General features: G+C 46.6%; 1 protein-coding gene and 1 pseudogene across 2 annotated transcripts in view; both read right to left on the reverse strand.

Moving 5' to 3' along the window:
* LOC148143415 (uncharacterized) overlaps nt 1-20,706 on the reverse strand; it is a 753,683-nt gene that overhangs the window by 11,549 nt on the left and 721,428 nt on the right. The window contains exon 1 of one of the 2 annotated variants that reach the window (XR_015751209.1): nt 1,352-1,457. The exons of the other annotated variant lie outside the window; for it this stretch is intronic. The gene's annotated coding sequence lies outside the window, so the exon portion shown is untranslated. Of the gene's footprint in view, nt 1-1,351; nt 1,458-20,706 lie in introns of those variants that run through there. 2 annotated transcript variants of the gene reach the window in all.
* Nucleotides 4,380-5,682, reverse strand: LOC148143416 (uncharacterized; annotated as a pseudogene).

Here is a 20,706-nt window from a genome sequence, read left to right on the forward strand (position 1 = left end):
AATTCCTTCCTAGCCCCTCCCTGCCGCCACCAACCAGATTCCTTCCTACCACTGACCTACCAGGTTGTACCCTCTACCTGTCCTCGCCTATCCCCAATTCACCACCCTGCCCCCAGCACATCATCGTTCTGCAGCTCTCCCTACACCCATCCCCAGTCCTCAACAAGGGTGACACCCAAAACATCGACTTGGCCTCCTGATGCTGCCTGGCTTGCTACGTTCTTCCAGCCTCCTGCATGTCTATTTTGCCAATTAAGTCACAGACCTGGCCCAACTTTTCCCAAGTCTGTCCCCTCCCTGGATTCACTCCCTTTCCTTTCAGTTGCAGCAAGTCAACAATTGAACATCACAATGGAAAATAAATGGAAAAGGGGATGAGAAATGAGTGTGTCGTACTCTTGGTCAATCAAAAGAAGGTCTCACACCTTTCTGCCGACAGTGAGGAACATGTGCAATGTTTTGGTGACACCGGTGAACATGGCCGTGCTTGTTAACACAGGAACGCACACAATATGCTCAGTGGCGCTGCTGGTATTATTGACAGATTTTAAGTGTTCAAATGCCAATAGGAGAAAAAAAAGGGTAGAGCCATAATTGTTTTCCCCATACGGCACAACATTTTATTGCTTTTCCATCTTGTCTGGCTGCTCAACGTTTTTGACTTTTCCCCAGTGTCGGGGTGAAGTTCAGAACGAGAGGGCATAGGTTTAGGGAGACCGCGGAAATATATAAAAGGTATACATAAGGGGCAACCTCTCCATGCAGAGGGTGGGGTGGTGTGTGTATGGAATGAGCTGCCAGATGAAGTGGTGGTGGCTGGTACAATTACAGCACTTAAGAGGCATCTGGATGGGTATATAAATGGGAAGGGTTGAGAGGGAGATGAGCCAAGTGCTGGCTAATGGGACGAGATTAATTTAGGATATCTGGTCGGCATGGAGGGGTTGGAACAAAGATGCCTGTTTCTGTGCTGTACAACTCTGACGACTCTAAATAATACAAAGTATAATTTGACAAATAACAAACTATATCCATGTTAACCAGGCTTAGCACACCACATGCTTTACTAACCATTCTCCACAGGTCCTATCCCTTCAATGACTGAGGAACATATGCTGGTGCATAATCTCCTTCACTAGTATTTACACACTCGTCTAAGGAATTGCACAAGTAAACAAGCAAGAGTAAACAGCACAAGGATTTTTAAAAAGTGAGGATAAACAGGACAAGAATTAAAAAAGTGAGGGTAAACAGCACAGGCGCCAGTAAAAGCAGATGGAAAGTGAGTGGAAAATGTCACTATGACAGGACAGGCCCCACATTCCGTCCCCCCGCCAACAACCTGCCTCACCTTTCACCTCCCGGGCCCAGTACCTTCCAGGTGGCCCAATAGTTGACACAGGGGCCGCCCCACGACCAGTAGAACTCCACCACCCAGGCGGCCGACGAGTTCCCAATCAGGCCCTTAACCCCATCCCCCTCCAGAATGCTCCCCGGCTCCTGCCTGCTGTACAGCCGGCCGTGACACAGCAGCTGCACCAGGAAGGCGGCAGTGCCCAGTGACGGGTGTCTGCCCCGGGCCGCACGGCGCCATTTTCCTAACGGCCGCCCTCCCGCCGCTTCCCCGCTCGAGCGCCTTCTCCTCCCAACCGCCTTCGCCCCCGCGTGACGTCTGCACGGGGGGATGGGCGGGGCCGGGGGAGCCTCACCGTCACCAAGCAACAGCCACCTCGCGCTACAACTGCTCATTCACAAAAACAAACTCTCCTGTCTCGCTCTGCAGCTGCAGGGGGGACACTGCCACGTTTCCAGGAGCCCTGTCTACATTGGGAAAGCTCACGGCTCAATTTAAACAGATATTCCGACATATAACGGAACGGCGTCATATCTAAAGGGGGAAATCTGCATTTTAAAAGGCATGGACATTTTAACGGGCTATTTCTGCAAATAAAGAGATTTAAATGGACAAGATTATATTTCAAACGGATGCGTGCACATTAAAAGGAATATCTTAATATGTAAAGTGACGCAATCATATCTAAATGAATCGACATTTCGAGGAGACGTTGCCCTATTTATAAGCAGAAATATCCCTTTCAGAGACAATTCTGTCTGAGTCCCAATGTTGTCAGACTGACATTTTTCTTAGAAAAGTTCTGCATTTAAATTACATTCTCGAGAAGGTAATTTATAGATAAGGGTGAAGGTTAGGGTGGATTGGTTGTACTATATTGCCCATAGTGCCCAGGGATGTGCCAGTTAGGGTGGACTGGCCATGGGAAATATTAGATTAGATTAGATTACAGTGTGGAAACAGGCCCTTCGGCCCAACAAGTCCACACCGACCCGCCGAAGCGAAACCCACCCATACCCCTACATTTACCCCTTACCTAGCACTACGGGCAATTTAGTGTGGCCAATTCACCTGACCCTGTACATCTTTGTGATGTGGGAGGAAACCGGAGCACCCGGAGGAAACCCACGCAGACACGGGGAGAACGTGCAAACTCCACACAGTCAGTCGCCTAAGGCGGGAATTGAACCCGGGTCTCTGGCGCTGTGAGGCAGCAGTGCTAACCACTGTGCCACCGTGCCGCCCACAAATATGGAGTAACGGGATGGGTATGGGTGGGATGCTCTTCGGAGGGCCAGTGTGGAATAGATGGGCTGAATGGCCTGCTTCCACATTGTCGGGATTCTATGACTCCTTCCACAATGGAGCATTTTATCTGCATCTGTCCTGTCAAGCCCCTTTCAGAATTCTATTGGTTTCAATAAGATCACTTCTTTGGTTCAGAGACATATAGCACAAAAACAGACCCTTCGTCCAACTCATCCATGCCGACCAGGATTCCCAAACTAAACTAGTCCCACTTGCCTGCATATCCCTCTTAAACCTTTGACAAAGGGTCAGTTAGACTCGAAACGTCAGTTCTTTTCTCTCCTTACAGATGCTGCCAGACCTGCTGAGATTTTCCAGCATTTTCTCTTTTGATTTCAGATTCCAGCATCTGCAGTAATTTGCTTTCATCCCTCTTCAACCTTTCTATTCATGTACCCATCCATATATCATTTAAACGTTGTAACTGCCCCTACATCTACCACTTCCTCAGCAAGTTCATTCCACATGCAAACCACGCTCTGTCAAATCATTGCCCCTCAGGTTCCTTTTAAATCTCTCTCCTCTCATCTTGAAAAAAATGCCCCTAGTTTTGAGCTCCCTCTTTGCTGTTCACCTTACCTCCACTCCTCATGATTTTATAAATCTCAATAAGGTCACCCCTCATCCTCCTGTGCTCCAATGAAAAAAGTCCCAGCCTCTCCTTATAGCTCAAACCCTCCAGTCCTGGGAACATCCTGGTAGATCTTTACCGAACCCTCTTAATAGAATTCTTCCTGTTACAGAGCCACCAGAAATGCTCTCCGTACCTGGAAAGTGTCCTCACCAACATCCTGCACAACCTCAACATGATGTCCCATCTCCTATCCTCAATGGTGAAACAGTGAAGGGAATGGTGCTAAATGACTTCTTAACCGCCATGTCTACCAGTGATGCAACTTTCAAAGAACTATGTAGCTGAACTTCTCACTGTTTTGCAATACAACTCAAGGTCCTACCATTAATTGTACAAGTCTTGTACTTCCTTGTTTTAGCAAAATGCAACCCCTCGCTTTTATTCACACCTCTCTCATACACACACACACATACAACCCCCCAACACTCTCACAGGCTTATATTCCATCACACTCACAATTTACCAAGCATGCAAACACTCTTACACACACTCTCACGCACAAACTCTCATGCACACAATCACACTCTCTCATGCACGCACACACACACATATAACTCTATGGGGTGAATTTGTATTGGCAGAATTACATTTGCAGATATTTTCAATTTTGCTCAAAATGTGCACAGTCTGCAGGCAGCCAATTCATGTAATATTTTATAAAGTTCCTACTTTGGAAATAGAACCAGTCTAATTCAAGATTGGGATACTGACAGACTCAAACCCGACACCGTTCACGCATTTTCTGAGCTATCACTTTTTTTAATGAAATCTTAAGTCATCTTGAGAACGTGACAGAAAGGATGTTCTGGGATTTACATATTAATGAACTGAAACCTGCAACCCATTCTAAAAGGTGAATGACTTAACAGCAATCCAGGTTTGTTCAATATATCCTATCAGTTGCATGACACTGAACTTTGGCTACAAAATCTGTGCCTTTTGATCCTGCTTCACAGCTACCCGATGAAGGAGCACTGCTCCAAAAGTTAGTGCTTCCACATAAACCTGTTGGATTATAACCTGGTGTTGTGTGATTTTTAACTTTGTCCTTCCCAGTCCAACACTGGCTCCTCCATATCATTTCTAGTGAACGCAGCCCACACCTTGGTGCTGCCAGTAAACTTTACAATGCCGATGAAACGATGCACTCTGCGCTCCTGAAAAATTAACAATTTCTAATGATACCAGCTACTCATTCACTGCTCCACCTGATACACGACATTGGAAAAAAATGAGCAGCTTTAGAACAAAAACCTCTTGGAGCACAAAGCTTTCATTGAGAGTCTGAGCCTGGCCATAAGTTCAGTAACCTTTATTGTGACCCACCTTTGTTACAGCTTCAGATCTCCCCAGCAAAAAAGGTGTAGAAAAAGTAGCTACTTTTTAAACAGCTCGAGGTCAAAGCGCGCACACACCCCTCCGCTCCCCCCCATGCCACCTCACTTCTTTTACTATTGGTCCAGTCAATAATGGCACTCGGCCATTGTTCCTTCACTACCCTTGCGATGGCATATGAACTCGCTGGTGGCTCTGTCGGTGGGAGGTGTGGGTGATGCCCTTCCCGCACAGAGTGGGTGATTGGCCTCTCCCCATTGTGAATCTGCTGGTGCTTCAGCAGGGTGGAAGAATTGCTGAACCCGTTCCCACACTTGGGGCACGAGAACGGCCTCTCCCCAGTGTGGACCCACTGGTGCTTCAACAGGGCAGAGGAATTGCTGAAGGCGTTCCCACACTCAGGGCATTTGAATGGCCTCTTCCCCGTGTGGACCTGCTGGTGCTTCAGCAGGGCAGAGGAATTGCTGAAGGCCTTCCAGCACTCGGGGCAGGAGAATGGACTCTCCCCAGTGTGGACCTGCCAATGCCTCAGCAGGTTGGAAGAATTGCTGAAGGCCTTCCCACATTCGTGGCAACTGAAAGGCCTCTCCCTGTGTGCAACCGCGGGTGCTTCAGCAGGGCGGAGGAATCGCTGAAGGCCTTCCAGCACTCGGTGCAGGAGAACGGCCCCTCCCTCGTGTGGACCCATCAGTGGGTCAGCAGGTTGGAGGAATTGTTGAAGGCCTTCCAGCACTCAGGCAGCTGAAGGGCCTCTTCCCAGTGTGGACCCGCCGGTGCTTCAGCAGGGAAGAGGAATTGCTGAAAGCCTTCCTGCACTTGGGGGAGATGCCTTTCTGCTGCCCCAACTGCGGGAAAGTCTTCAGCAATTCCTCCACCCTGCTGAAGCACTGGCGGGTCCACACGAGGGAGAGGCCTTTCAGCTGTCCTGTCAGGGCCCGCCAGTGCTTCAGCAGGGTGGAGGAATCGCTGAAGACTTTCCCGCTGACAGGGCAGGAGAACGGCCTCTCCCCAGTGTGGCTGCGCCAATGAGACTCCAGGACAGATGGGACATGAAAGCCTTTTCCACGGTTGCCACACTTCAATGGTTTCTCCAAAGGGCAGGATTCCTCTTGTTTCTCCATGGCCGAAGCTTGCGCTGCACACAAATGCGTGTACAGTCCCTCTCTGCCGTGAATTCCTCTTTCCAGACCGTATCGCTGTTACATGATCCACATTCAGTGCGCTGCACCAACAGGATTTCTCATCCAGTCCCACTGACGCTGAAAATGTACCGAAACAGGAACCAAAAAGCTTTGCTCCTTCTCACAGAATTATAGTTGAAAATTGTTGCGGTCCCGATGGATTGAGTGACTGTCAGACATTGACGTCAAAGTGAGGACTGCAGACGCTGGAGAGTCGGTGTTGAAAAGTGCGGCACTGGAAAAGCACAGCAAGTCAGGCAGCATCCGAGGAGCAGGAGAGTCAATGTTTTGGGCAGGCGGCCTTCTCTGTTGATTTTGAAACTTCTGTCTTCAGATCTTCAAATACTCTGCAAAAAGAGATTACAAAAGTCATTATTACCATTGCAGGGTTGAAATTCAGAACAAGCAATTCTACTTTCTGCAGAATATTCTTTTCTTTTGTTGTTCCACAAAAAGGAAAACACCATCCCACTCTCTCTCTCCCTCTGCTCTAACTAATCCTCCTGAAGGTGCTGATTCAGGATCTTACAGGGGCAGAAAAGCGAAAACATCAAGACTGACACCTCTCTGAATTTTGGGTAACTCCACCTGAAAGTTAATATCTTTCACAACATTGGGCTCCTGCTGACAGTGAGCAAGTCTGACTTTGGAAAGCAAAACAAAAGTTTGTCAATTCAGGGTGAACCTGCAATTCAGCTTCTTGATGAACAACCAGACATGAAATGGTTAACATCCCCAGAAAGGTGGAAACAAAATGAGACATCAAGGCATTAACACCGACACACTTCAGTCAAATTCTTCTGTTCCCAGTAAGAGCAAAACATCCTTGAAAGCTGCTTTGAAATTCCAGTCTTCACAACGACCCTTTTGCTTTCACCGCCGACGATTAAAGTCATATAGCACGGAAACAGACCCTTCGATTCAACTCGTCTGTGCCAAACAGATATCCTAAATTAATCTTGTCCAATTTGCCTGCATGTGGTCCATATCCCTCTAAACCCTTCATATTCATGTACCCATCTAGATGCCTTTTAAAATTCCCCTCTCACCTCAAACTTATGCCTTCTAGTTTTGGACTCCCCTACCCTGGGCAAAAGACCTTGGGTATTCACCCTATCCATGCCCCTTATGAACGTCTATAAGGTCACCCCTCAGCCTCCGATGCTCCAGGGAAAATATCCCCAGCCTATTCAGCTTCTTCTTGAATCTCAAACCCTCCAACTCTGGCAACAGCCTTGTAAATCTTTTAGATCCTATTCAAAGTTTCACAATATCTTTCCTATAACAGGGAAACCAGAAATGAACGCAGTCTTCCAAATGTGGCCTAACCAATGTCCTGTACAGTCACAACATGACCTCCCAACTCCTATACTCAATGCTCTAGCCAATAAAGGAAAACATACCAAATTCCTTCTTCACTGTCCTGTCTACCTGAGACTCCACTTTCAAGGAACTATGAACCCGCACTCGAGGTCTCTTTGTTCTGCAACACTCCCCTTAACTGTGTCAGTCCTGCCTGGATTACTTGACCAAAATGCAAAACACACACTTCATTAAATTAAACACCATCTGCCACTCCTTGGCCCATCAGCCCATCTGATCAAATCTAATTTATAGTGAACTCTCTTTCCTCTCTTATTCCTTTGAAGCTGAAAATCTCTATCCCACACACACACTCCCTCCATTCTCACTTTGTTGAACCTCATCCCTGAAGGGTGTGGTTCATGCTGATTAACAGGGCCACACTCAGGGGGGTTCCAATTGAAACATTCAAAATCCTGACCAGCTTGGACAGAGTGGACGTTGGGAAGATGTTTCCATTGGTTCTAGTCTCTCCAACCAGTGGGCACAGCCTCAGAGTAAAGGGAAGACCTTTAAGAATGGAGATAAGAAGAAACTTCTTCAGCCAGACAGTCGTGAATCTATGGAATTCACTGCCACAGAAGGCTGTGGTGGACAGGTCATTGAGGATATTGAAGACTGAGATAGATTGGTTCTAGAGTATCAAGGAGATCGAGGATTACGGAGACAAAGTAGGAGAATGGAGCTGAGAAACCTATCAGCCATGATTGAATGGCAGAGCAGACCCGATGGGCTGAATGACCTAAATGTGCTCCTATGTCTTATGGTCTCTTGCCGTCCTGGACACAGACTGTGAGAATTGGGAGCAAGAGTCACCCATTGGGCCTTTGAAGCCTGCACCAGCATTCAACAGATGCTAACTCGACATGAATCTACTAACATCTAGGTGAATAGGCTGGGAAGTTTTCATTGGAGCATAGTTTGAGAGGTGATCTTACAGAGGTTTATAAAATCATGAGTGGCATTGATGAGATGACTGCTCGGTATCCTTTCCCAAGGGTGGGGTTTCAAGATTACGCAGCAAATTTGAAGGTGAGAGGAGAAAGATTTTAAAAAGGCATGAGGGGCACTTTGTTTTGTTTACACAGAATGGTTTGTGTGTGGAATGAAGATCCAGAGGAAGTGGTGGATACAGGTACAGTAACAACATTTAAAAGACATTTGGGTAAGTACATATATTGGAAAGATTTGGAGGGATATGGGCCAAACACTGGCAGGTGGGACTAGTTTGTGTGAATATAGTCAGCATGGACTAGTCCGACTGTAGGGTCTGTTTCTGTGCTGTATGACTCTGTAACTGTTCTGTACCGGTCTTAAAACCATTTTCTTGCCTTTTCCCATAAACATCCACTTCTTTGTTGTTCAAACATTAGATGAAGTCAGCCTTGAATATATTCAATGTCCCCATAACTGCAAGAAGACATCCCCACTTCTGAACTCAATTTCTCTTGCTAAGATACCACTTGCCTTGCTGATTGCTTGCTGCACCCATCTGACAACTGGTATTGACTGGTTCCAAAGGACGCTGAGGCCTCTTTGTACATCCACACATCAGTCCTGATGAAGGGCTCGTGCCCGAAACATCGACTCTCCTACTTCTTGGATGCTGTCTAACCTGCTGTGCTATTCCAGTACCACACTTTTGACTCTGATCTCCAGCATCTGCACATCCCATTATATCACCATTTAAACAATACACCTCCATTCTGCTTTTTCGTCACATCAAAAGCTATAACTTCACATTGTGGTACTGCATTTGCCACCTGTTTGCAAATTGTGGTCTTCTCTACATCAGGGAGACAGAGCGTAAACTTAGGGAATGGTTCGCTGAACATCGCAGCTGAGTCCACAGAGGCCAACCAGACCTCCCAGTCATCATCCATTTTAATTCCCCTTTCCACTCCCTTTCTGACATGACCATCATAGACTTTCCATTCCCACAACAAACCAAACCGCAAATTGGAGGAATAACACCTCATCTTCCACCTGGACAGCCTACAGCCCGGAGAACTCAACATTGAGTGCTCCAATTTCAAAACAAAATCGCCCTGCCCTTCCCTTCCCATCCCTTGATTCCATTCCTCCCTCCCTCCCAGATTCATTCCTCCCATTGACCAACCAGGACGTACCCTCTACCTGTCTTCACCTATCCCCACTTCACCACCCTGCCCCCAGCACACCCTTTATCTACACCTCTACCCCCACCTCCACCCCCGTCATGAAGAAACCGAAACGTCCACTTCTCCTTCTCCTGATGCTACCTGGTTTGCTGTGTTCTTCTTCCAGCCACCTGTCTGTCTATTTTGCTCATTGCGTCACAGACCTGGACCAACGTTTCCAGAGTCTGTCCCCTCCAGAATTCACTCCCTTTCCTCTCAGTTTCTGCAAGTCAACAATTGAACTCCAGAATTAAAAAGAAATGGAACAGGGGGCGAGAAAATAGACAGCCGTACTCACAGATCTTAGACAGAGGAAGGAATTTGCAGTCTGGGTGAAGCACAATCTTCATTCAGAGAGAGAGAGGAGCAGCAGCTTCAGAAGCTCATGCTGAAACCTTCGCATTCAGACAATGGGGTGGCTCTGATTGGCAGGAGGGCCAATCTCCTTCTGGTCCTCCAGGGTCCTCTTTGGTTCGTCAAAAGAAGGTCTCGGGCCTTTTTTGCGGACAGCGATGAGCATGCCCAGTGTTTTGCTGACACCGCAGACATGCGCACTGCATTGCTGACACCGGCAAACATGCACAGAATGCTCAATGGGAATGCTCGCGTTCCTTGACAGATTTTGAGTGTCCAAATCCAACAGGAGAAAAAAAGGTTGGAGCCACAAGTTTTTTTTCCCTGTGGCTCGACATTTTATTGCTTTTGCATTTTGTCTGGCTGCTCAACTTTTGTATGTCTTTTCCCCTTATGGCAAAATGCAAAACATCACATTTCTCTGAATTAAAGTCCCTCTGCTTCTCCTTAGCCTATTGGCCCATCCGATCAATTCTAATTCGTAGCGAACTCTCTTTCCTCTTTTATTCCCAAGTAGCTGAAAATCTCCATCCCACACACTCTCCCTCCACTCTCACTTTGCCTATCCTAATCCCTGCTGCACCTCATCCTGAAGGGTCTGTTTCATGCTGATTAACTGGCCCGTACTCAGGGGGTATCTTATTGAAACATACAGAATACTTAACGGCCTGGACAGAGGCACCTTTTCCATTGGTTGGAGAGACTAGCATCTGAGGGCCCAGCCTTAAAGTGAAGGGAAAACCTTTCAGAACAGAGATAAGCAGAAACGTCTTCAGCCGGAGAATGGTGAATCTATGGAATTCATTTCCACAGAAGGCTATGGAGGTGAGGTCACTTAGGATATACAAGACTGAGATAGATAGGTTCTTGAGTATCAAAGGGATCGAGTATTATCGGGAGAAAGCGGGAGAATAGGGTTGAGAAACTTATCAGCCATGTTTGAATGATTGAGCAGACCAGATAGGCTGAATGGCCTAATTTCGACTCCCATGTCTTATGGTCTCTTGCTGTCCTGGACACAGTGAGAGAAAATTGGGAGCAAGAGTAAGCCATTCGGTCTTTCAAGCTTGCACCAGCATTCAACAAATCATAACTGGATATGGATCCACCAATATCTAAGTGAATAGGCTGGAACATTTTCCGCTGGAGCACAGTAGGTTGAGAGTTAACCTTATAGAGGTTTATAAAATCATAAGGGGGAGTAGGTGAGGTGAACGGCAGGTGTCCTTTCTGTCGGGTGGGCGTTTTCAAGATTCATGAGCAAATAATGAAGGTGAGAGGAGAAACATTTTAAAAAGACATGTGGGGCACCTTTTCTTTCCTCACAGAGAGTGATTTGTATGTGGAATGAATGGCCAGATGAAGTGGTAGATGCAGGTACTGTAACAATGTTTAAAAGACATTTGGATAAGTACATGAATATGAATAGTTGGAGGGATTTGGGCGAAACACAGGCAGGTGTGACTAGTTTAGTTTGTGAATATAATTAGCACGAACAAGTTGAACTGAAGGGTCTGTTTCTAAGCTGTATGACTAACTGTTCCGTACTGGTCTTTAAACCATTTTCTTACCTTGCCCCATAAACTTACACTTCTTTGCTGTTCAAAAATCATTGAACTCAACCTTCGAATATATTCAATGACCCCCTAACTGCAGGAAGACATTCGGATTTCTGAACTCAATTCCACTTGCTAACATACCACTTGCCTTGCTGATTGCTTGCTGCACCTGTCTGACAACTGGCATTGACTGGTGGAGAAGCATGCTGCGGTCCCTTTGTATATCCACACATCATTCTGATGAAGGGCTCATGCCCAAAACGTCAGCTGTCCTGCTCCTCGGATACTGCTTGACTTGCTGTGCTTTTCCAGCCCACACTTTTCAACTCTGATCTCACTTTCTCCACGTCTCAATATATCATCATGGAAACAATAAACCTCCTTTCTGCATTTTTTCACAGCAAAGGCTCTAACTTCACATTGAGGTCCTGAATTTGCCACATCTTTGCCAATTGTGGTCTTCTCTACATCGGGAAGACTGAGTGTAAACTTGGGGAATGGTTCGCCAAGCATCGCAGCCGGGTCCGCGGAGGCCAACCGGACCTCCCAGTCACTGGCCATTTCAAGTCCCCTTCCACTCCCTTTCTGACATGACTATTTTTGGCCTCCTCCATTGCCACAATGAACCTAACTGCAAATTGGAGGAACAACACCTCATCTTCTGCCTGGGCAGCCTACAGCTCCCAGAACTCAACACTGAGTTCTCCAATTTCAGATAACCTCCCTTACCATTCCCCAACTCCCTTCCACTCCTCCGTGCCACCAACCAGATTCCTTCCACAAATTAACCAACCTGGTTGTACCCTCTCCCAACTTCACCACGCTGACCCAGCACACCCTTGTTCTGCAGCTCCCCCTATACTCACCCCCAGTCCTGAAGAAGAGTTGCACCTGAAACTTCAACATCTCCACTTCCTGATGCTGCCTGGCTTGCTACGTTCTTCCAGCCTCCTGCCTGTCTATTTACCAATTGAGACACAGACCTGGACCAACATGAGTTGTCCTCCCTTTGGATTCACTCCCTTTCCTTTCAGTTGCTACAAGTCAATAGTTTATAGAATCCCTGCAGTCCAACACATCCACACTGACCCTCCGAAGAGCAACTCACCCAGACCCATTCTCCTACCATATTACTCTACATTTACTCCTCAATAATGCACCTAACCTACACATCCCTGATGACTATAGGCAATTTAGCATGGTCAAAACCCACGCCCTTTGATCCCAGAATGAAAAAGGGGGTGAGAACAAAAAAGTGCCATACTCACAGATGTTGGACAGAGGAAGGAAGTTGCAGTCTGGGCTGGAGCTCGATCATCTTTCAGATAGAGGAGCAGCAGTAGGTTCAGAAGCTCATGGTCCACCTTCCGCATTCAGACAATAGGGTAGCTCTGAGTGGCAGGAGCATCATTCTTCTTCCGGTCCTCCTTGATTTTCTATTGATTCGTCAAAAGTTAGTCGCATGCGTCTTCAGCGAACAGCGAGGAGCATGCGCAGTGATTTGCTGACACTGGCAAACATGAGTAGTGCCTTCCTGACATCGAGGAGCACACGCAGAATGATCTGTGGAGATGTCGCTGTTACTGACAGTTTTTAAGTGTTCAAATGCCGATAGGAGAAAAAAAGGGTGGAGCCACTTTTTCTTCCCCTGTGGTTCAACTTTTAATTCCTTTTGCATTCTGTCTGGCTGCTCAACGTTTGTATGCCTTCTCCCCAGGGTAGTCGGAGCGAGTCGAGGACGACAGGGTATAGATTTATGGAGGGAACTAAGGGGCAAATTTTTCACACAGATAATGTTGTGCGTTTGGAATGAGCTGCGAGAGGAATTGGTGATGACTGCTACGATTACAACATTTAAAAGACATCTGGATTGGTATATGAATATGAAGAGTTTAGAAGGAGATGGGCCAAATGCTGGCAAATGGGTCATTAGATTAAATTAGGATATCTGGTCAGCCTTGCCTGAAAGGCTTTGTTTCCGTGCTCTACAACTCTATTTCTACATAGTTGGAACCAATTACACAAGACTAGGAATTGTCCATTCACCCCTTCCAGCCAGTCCTGAGCTGTAGCCTAACTGCGCATATTTCAATGCAAGTTTCAGAAAGATTTCAGCAGGTATTTTTTAAAAAAAGAATGCATGTACTTTCAGACTTTAACGATGTTTCTGAATATATCATTTTAGTTATTCTCAATTGTAAAGATCAGCCATTTCTCATCTTTCCCTTCTCCCAGGTAGAGTCATCACCACCCATTCTCTCCGTCTCTCTTCTTAGGAGGGCTTGATACAACGATCAAAGAGGGCTCAAGGCACGAGAAAGACCGGAGTTAGGGGGAAGCTGGGGAGAAAAGAGACAGATTCGGGGGGGAGGGGGGCAGTAGAGAGAGAGAGAGAGAAAATGGACAGGGGGGCAGAGGGTAGAGCGTAGAGAAAGACTGGGGGGGACAGAGAATGAGAGAGGGGCCAGAGAGAGAGAGAAAATGGGGGAGGGGATGCAGAGTGCTGGGGAGGAGTGATACAGAATGGGGTGAGGAGAGAGCGAATTGGATATGCAGAGTGTTGGGAGAGAAAGAAACAGAGAGAATGCACAGGGGCACTGGGTGGGTAGAGAATGGATGGGGATGGAAGGTAGGAGGGGCGAGGGAATGGGCTGTGTGGCAGAGGTTGGGGAAAGTGATGGAGAATGAATGGCGACAGAGGGTGAGGGAGAGAGAATGGATGGAGGGGAGACAGTGCGAAGAGAAACAACAGTGGTGCAGAGGGTGGCGTGAGAGACAATGGACAGGGTGTTAGAAGTAGAGAGGGAGAATGGACAGGGGGCGCTGTGTGGGGCGGGGGGGGGGGGAAATTGACAGGGGGCGCTGTGTGTGCCGGAGTAAATGGACAGGGGCGCTGTGGGTGGCAGGGGGAATGGACAGGGAGGGTGGTGGGAGCCATGGGTGAATGGACAGAGGATGCTATGAATTGCGGGGTAGTGGAATGGACAGGGGGTGCTTAGAGTGGCGAGGGGAATGGACGGGGGTACTGTGGGTGGCGGGGGAAATGGATAGGGCACTGTGGATGGTGGGGCGGGCAGAATGGACAGGGGGCGTTGTGGGTGGCAGGGGTACATACAGGGGGCACTGTGGGTGACGGGGATGAATGAATGGGGGCGATATGTGTGGCAGGGGAATGGACAAGGGGTGCTGTGGGTGATGGGTTAGATCGAGGGATGTAAGGGACCATCTTTTTATGCTGATGGTTGTGTGTTTGTGGAACAAGCTGCTAAAGGAAGTTGTGCAGTTGCGTACAATTACATCATTTAAAAGGTGTCTGGATGAATCATTTGGGTTTAGAGGGATATGGGCCAAATGCTGGAAATTAGGATTGGGTCAGTCTCAGACAATTGGTCAGCATGGATGTGTTGAACTGAAGGGTTTGTTTCAGTGCAGTATGACTCTATAAGTCAATAACACTTAGAGTCATAGAGATGTACAGCATGGAAACAGACCCTTCGGTCCAACCCGTCCACGCTGACCAGATATCCCAACCCAAACTAGTCCCACCTGCCAGCATCCGGCCCATATCCCTCCAAACCCTTCCTATTCATATACCCATTTAAGTGCCTCGTAAATGTTGCAATTGTACCAGCCTCCACCACTTCCTCTGGCAGCTCATTCCGTACCCGTACCACCCTCTGTGTGAAAACGTTGCCCCTTAAGTCTCTTTTATATCATTCCCCTCTCACCCAAAACCTATGCATTCTAGTTCTGGACTCCCTGACCTCAGGGCAAAGACTTTGCCTATTTACCCTATCCATGTCCCTCATAATTTTGTAAACCTCTTATGAGCGAAACTTGACCTTTTTAGTGATAATCTTCCCACTGGATTTGTTTTAATGCACCCAGTGTCCGGAGCTTTTTGGTGGGTAAAAGTGGCACAAATCCACTAGATCTTGTGCAAGCAGTGCATTTGTCAAATACTTTCATCTGTCTATCTTCTACAAGGCACAATTTAGCAGTGAAGTGGAATACTCTCCCACCAGCTTGGATGGGTGCAGCTTCAACATCACTGAAAAAAACATGATACCATCCAGGACAAAGTAACCTGGTCGATTGGCACGATATCCACATGCATCCACTCCCTCTACTCCACTGTTCAGAACCAGTAGTGTGTACTATCTACAAGACGCACCACAGAAATTCAGCAAAGAACCTGAGAAAATACCTTCCAAACTAACAACCACTTCCAGCTAGAAGGACCAGGACAAAAGCTATTTGGGAACACAATCTCTTGCAAGTACCCCTCCAAGCCACTCATCATATTGACTTGGAAATATGTTGCTGTTCCTTCAGTGTTGCTGGGCCGAAATCCTGGAATTCCCTCCCTAAGGACATTGTGGGTCATCGTGAAGCGTGTGGACCACAGCAGTTCAAAACGGCAGCCCATCACCACCTTCTCAAGGGGAACAAAATGCTGGCCAGCCAGCAACTCTCATATACCACGAATAACTTTTAACAAATGATTGAAACAGAGTGTTGGAATGTGCAAACAAAAAACAAAATCAACGTTCAGGAGTGACAGGTGGAGGGTATTGACTCGGTCCTTATTTGAGGACAGATAAAGAGCAATATACTGACACTGAACTGGAAATAGAGTTTTGAGGTAAACACCTGTAGTCTCTCATGCAGTGTATACATTTAAAATCGATTAAAGGTTGGTTCCTGAGATGTACTACAACAACACACGAGTAGGACGGTTAAGGAGGCATATGAGACACTTGATTTAATCTCTTTAATGGCAGCTATATCTCCCACACCCCCATGCGATGGAGAAACCGCTCTTCTGATGCGGACAGTGTACGTGCGCTGAGAGCGAGGTGCTCGTGCGCATGTGTCAGATAGGCATGGGGCACCGCCCCTCATCGTTCTGATGGACGGCTGACCGGAAGGAGTCTAGTCATCCGGCCAATCAGAGCACCCCGTATTGTCTGCATGCGGAAGGTGGACCATGAGCTTCTAAAGCTGCTGCTGAACCTCTCTCTGAATGAAGATTGAGCTTTAACTCAGACGGCAACTTCCTTCCTCTGTCCAACACCATCCAAATGGTCCAATTTGAAATCTAAACGTTGACCTTGCTTTTGTGCATCTCCTGTGCAGCCGTAACCCTGCACGCCTCGCTCGGTCTAAGCGCCGTATGACCTGCATGTCCTTGTTTGCTCGGATCTGACTGTACTGCTCACAAATCCGAAACTTTTGACATAGAACACAGAACAGTACAGGCACTTTATCCTACTTTCAGATGAGGCATACCCTTCATTGTACTAACTTCCATGTGCCTATCGCTTAAATGTTGCTAATATATCAGACTCTACTACCACTGCTGGCAGTGGATTCCATGCACCCACGACTCTGTGTGAAGAACCTACTCTGACATCTCCCCCAAACCTTCCTCCAATTACCTTAAAATTATGCCGACTTGTAACAATCATTTCTTCCAATGCTATCCACTCTATCTGTGCCTCTCAACATCTTGTATACCTCTATTAAGACATCTCTCATCCTTTTTCACTCCTATGTCCATTTCATACCTTGTGCTAATATTTTTTGAAGGACTTCTTCAGAAGGATAATATATTACAAGGGGCAAAAACAGTGTACATACATAATATGATGTCTTTAAACTTGGTTACATTTTAATTAACAGAAGGGCTTATTTATGGTAAATGGGTAAACTGAACACGCATTTTGAAGGGTGAGAGTGTGGAATATTTCGAGGTGTATGGTAAAACAGGACTGAATCTGCACGGCTTTGACAAGAGGAGGTCACGTCTGACAAATCTATTAGGATTCTTTGAGCAGCGAACGAGTAAGTTAGACAAAGGGAGAGCCAGTGGATGTGAGTGATTTGGATTTCCAGAAGGCCTTTGACAAGGTGCAGCGCAGGAGACTGTGAAATAAGATAAGAGTCCCAGGTGTTAGGGGCAAGGTGCTGACATGGATTGAGGATTGGCTGGCAGAGGGCAGAGTGGTGATATAAAGGGACATTTTTCAGGAGGGGGCAAGTGGAGTTCCAGAAAGGGTCCATGCTGGAAACACAAAGAGACTTGGGAGTTCCCAGCTCAGGATTCTCAGGGGAGAATTGTACCATTCTGGGGGGAATGGGGACTGAGAAGGATCCTACTATTCATGGGTTGTGGTGCGGTGTGGAAGGATTGTACCATTCACATGGGAAGGGGACAATTATACAATTCAGACAGCAAGGGTCATACCATTCATGTCAGATGTGGGTAGGGGAGGACTGTACCCTGAATGGGTGTGGGGGCGGAAAGGATTGTAATTGTTCATTGGAGAGGTAGCAGTGGGGAGGATTGTACCATTTACAGGGAGAACTATTTATTTTTATTTTCCAGAATTTCCATGATACAGGACAGATGCCAATTTTACCCACCAGAAATCTCCTGAAATTGGGTGCTCTAAAAAAAATCCAGCAGGAAGATTATCAGTGAAGAGGACTGGTTTTGGTCATAGAGGATAGATATAGAGTCACACTACATGGAAACAGACCCTTCAGTTCAACCCATCCATGCCGACCAGATGTCTCAATCTGGCCCAGACCCAAGTTCCACATTTAGCCCATATCTCTCGATACCTGAACCCTTCATCCAGATACATTTTAAAATGTGTAATTGTACCCACTTCCACCACTTCCTCAGACAGCTCATTCCATCCAAACATCACCCTCTGCATGAAAATGTTTCCCCTTAGGTCCTTTGTAAATATTTCCCCCCTCAACTTAAACCTATGCCCTCTAGTTTTGAACCTTGCCCCCCACCCCCCTCCCCTCCCTTAGAAAAAAAGAGCTTGGCTATTCACTCTCTCCATGCCCCTCATGATTTTATAAATCAGTATAAGGTCACCCCTCAGGCTCTAACGCTCCAGGGTAAAAAAAGGCCCCAGCCTCTCCCTATAACTCAAAACCTCCAGTCCCAGCAACATCCCTGTAAATCTTGTCTGCAGCCTCACAAGTTTAACAGAGTCCTTCCAAATGAATGGCGACCAGACTTCTATGCCATGTTCTAAAAGTGGTCTCACCAATGTCCTGTACAACCACGTGACGTCCCAACTCATTTACTCAATGCTGTGACCCACAAAAGCAAGCACTTTCTTCACCACCCTGTCTACCCGCAACTCCACTTTCAAGGATTAACGCCTGCACTCCTGGAGTTATTCATTCAGCAACACTCCCCAGGGGTCTACCATTCAATGTATCAGTCTGCCCTGCTTAGCCCTCTCCAATTTTGTTCCATTTGCTCACACAGGCATGTCTTGTTGACTTTGTTCTGAGCAGTATAGATGCTTTCTCCCTTTCACACTTCCATTAACACCCATATGATACCTCTATCTCACCTTCACCATCATTAGCAATCTATCTCTTTGGCTCTGGGTACTTCTCACCATATGTTCCCCTCGGTCTTACTCACCCCTCTGTCTATGCCAAAAAAACGAGCATTTTCCAGCCCCTTTCAGTTCTGAATGAGAGTGAAATCAGACATGAGACATTAACCAATTCTCTCTCCACATACGTTCCCTGATCTGAAGACTTCCCCCAGCCCCTACAAGGTTAGAAATGACAGCACCTATTTCTCCAAATGTCATGTTTGATTTACTCATGACACATTCCTTGGATTTGGAGTGTTCTGATGTAGCGTTTAATCGGGATCCATCAAAATCAACATCCAGTCTTGTCTGAGAGCAGAACCAACTCAACTGACCGAACAAGCTGCACAACTCTTCTGTCGGATCTGTAGTTGTGACATCCTCTCTCTCTCGTTAACACAACAGGATTAGAGAGGCTTGGAGTACCATTCTCTCCAAACACGATTCCTAATCCACTGTTATTCCAGACTTATATGCATAACATCTAAACCTAAATAGTTAAAGCTCCTCAGCCTGATCTCCCACCAACAACAGAATGGTTTCAGCACAGAAAGAACATGCTCTAATGGAATGATGTCTGTTCTTAAATTCCACATTAAGGTTATTATTGCATTAATCTGTTATAAATGGTGTCCGATTCAGAGAGGCATCCTTTTTGTGAAACCCTACAGGAGTTTTCTAATCACAGAATCATACAGTACAGAAAAGGCCCTTTGGCCCATCAAATGTGTACCACCAATATGTTATCACTTACACTAGATTCATAGAGCTGTACAGCATGGAATCAGATCCTTTGGTGTCCATAACTAGAGGGCATAGGTTTAAGGTAGATGGGGAAGGGGTTCTCAGGGGCAACCTTTTCACACAGAAGGTGATGCACGTACGCAATGAGTTACCAGAGGGAGTGTTGGGATTGGTACAATTACAAAATTTCAAAGTCATCTGGATGGATAGATGAATCGAGAGAGATATGGGTCAAATGTTGGCAAATGGGATGAGATTAACTTCAGATATCTGGTCAGCATGGCCAAGTTGGATGGAAAGGTCAGTTTCCATGCTGTCCAGCACTATGGTGGGGACATGACCCATGTCCACATTCCCCCCCTCTACCCTGCCACTTGTTGTGTGGCTCAGAGCCCGGGAACATCGTTGGGTCACCCAGACCCTGACAATTTCCACATAGCTTCGGGCATTTCTCACAAACGCCACTCGGATTGTCAGCCACTGTCAGAAACTTTAGTTTTCCTTTTTGTCCAACCTTCAGCACTGGGCGAGCATTCTCTGTTCCCGTTGTGGGATCGTGTTCAAATAGTGACCAAAATCAGCAACTGGCGAAAATAGCCTCTTTATTCAGCAACCGCAAGTTGCACAAGTTTGAGGTGGAGATGGAATCCCAAAATACCGTCCAGACAGCAGCCTCTTTACACACAGTTCTTACAGAGATTAACACTCCGTCACTATGGTGCCCCATTGTTTTATCTATTGTACACAAACGCTGGCTGCTACTCCCGATAGGATTGAGATTGTCTGTGTGGTCTGCTTGCAGAATTAAGAGGTGTTAGTCCTTTTGTCTTTTAAGTCAGCAAATGTTAGTAAAATTACTCGGCCTATATGCTCTAAATAAGTTAGACATTGTACCTGCACTGAATAAAATAATGAAGGAAATTAAACTGTTTATCACTGCTGGATTGTGAGATATGTTTAGTATTTGCCAGCGTGAGTTTCATTCATTCCTGCAATTTCACAGAAGCACAGTCTCAATAGTCAGCTTCTTAAAGGGGACAGTGGCTGCGAGTCAGAGGAACTGTTTGATGTATTTATGTATTGATGTATTTATTCAGGTCCCGACAGACAGTTGGCAAGGGCTGATTAATATTGTATTCTTTCATGGTGATAAGATGGCAGGGAGGTATTCTGAAAACATTACTATGTTGACAGTTATTCAGAGGGAGCTTTTGATGCAGAAATAGGCCTAAAACACTGCTTGTAGCAAGAGCTGGTAAGGGATGAAGGTGTGAAAAAGCAGGAATGAGTCAAAAGAG

Source organism: Chiloscyllium plagiosum, unplaced genomic scaffold (assembly GCF_037043375.1).
Source record: "Chiloscyllium plagiosum isolate Xiang-an unplaced genomic scaffold, Cpla_swu_hap1 HiC_scaffold_27, whole genome shotgun sequence".
In the NCBI taxonomy this organism is placed as follows: Eukaryota; Metazoa; Chordata; class Chondrichthyes; order Orectolobiformes; family Hemiscylliidae; genus Chiloscyllium; species Chiloscyllium plagiosum.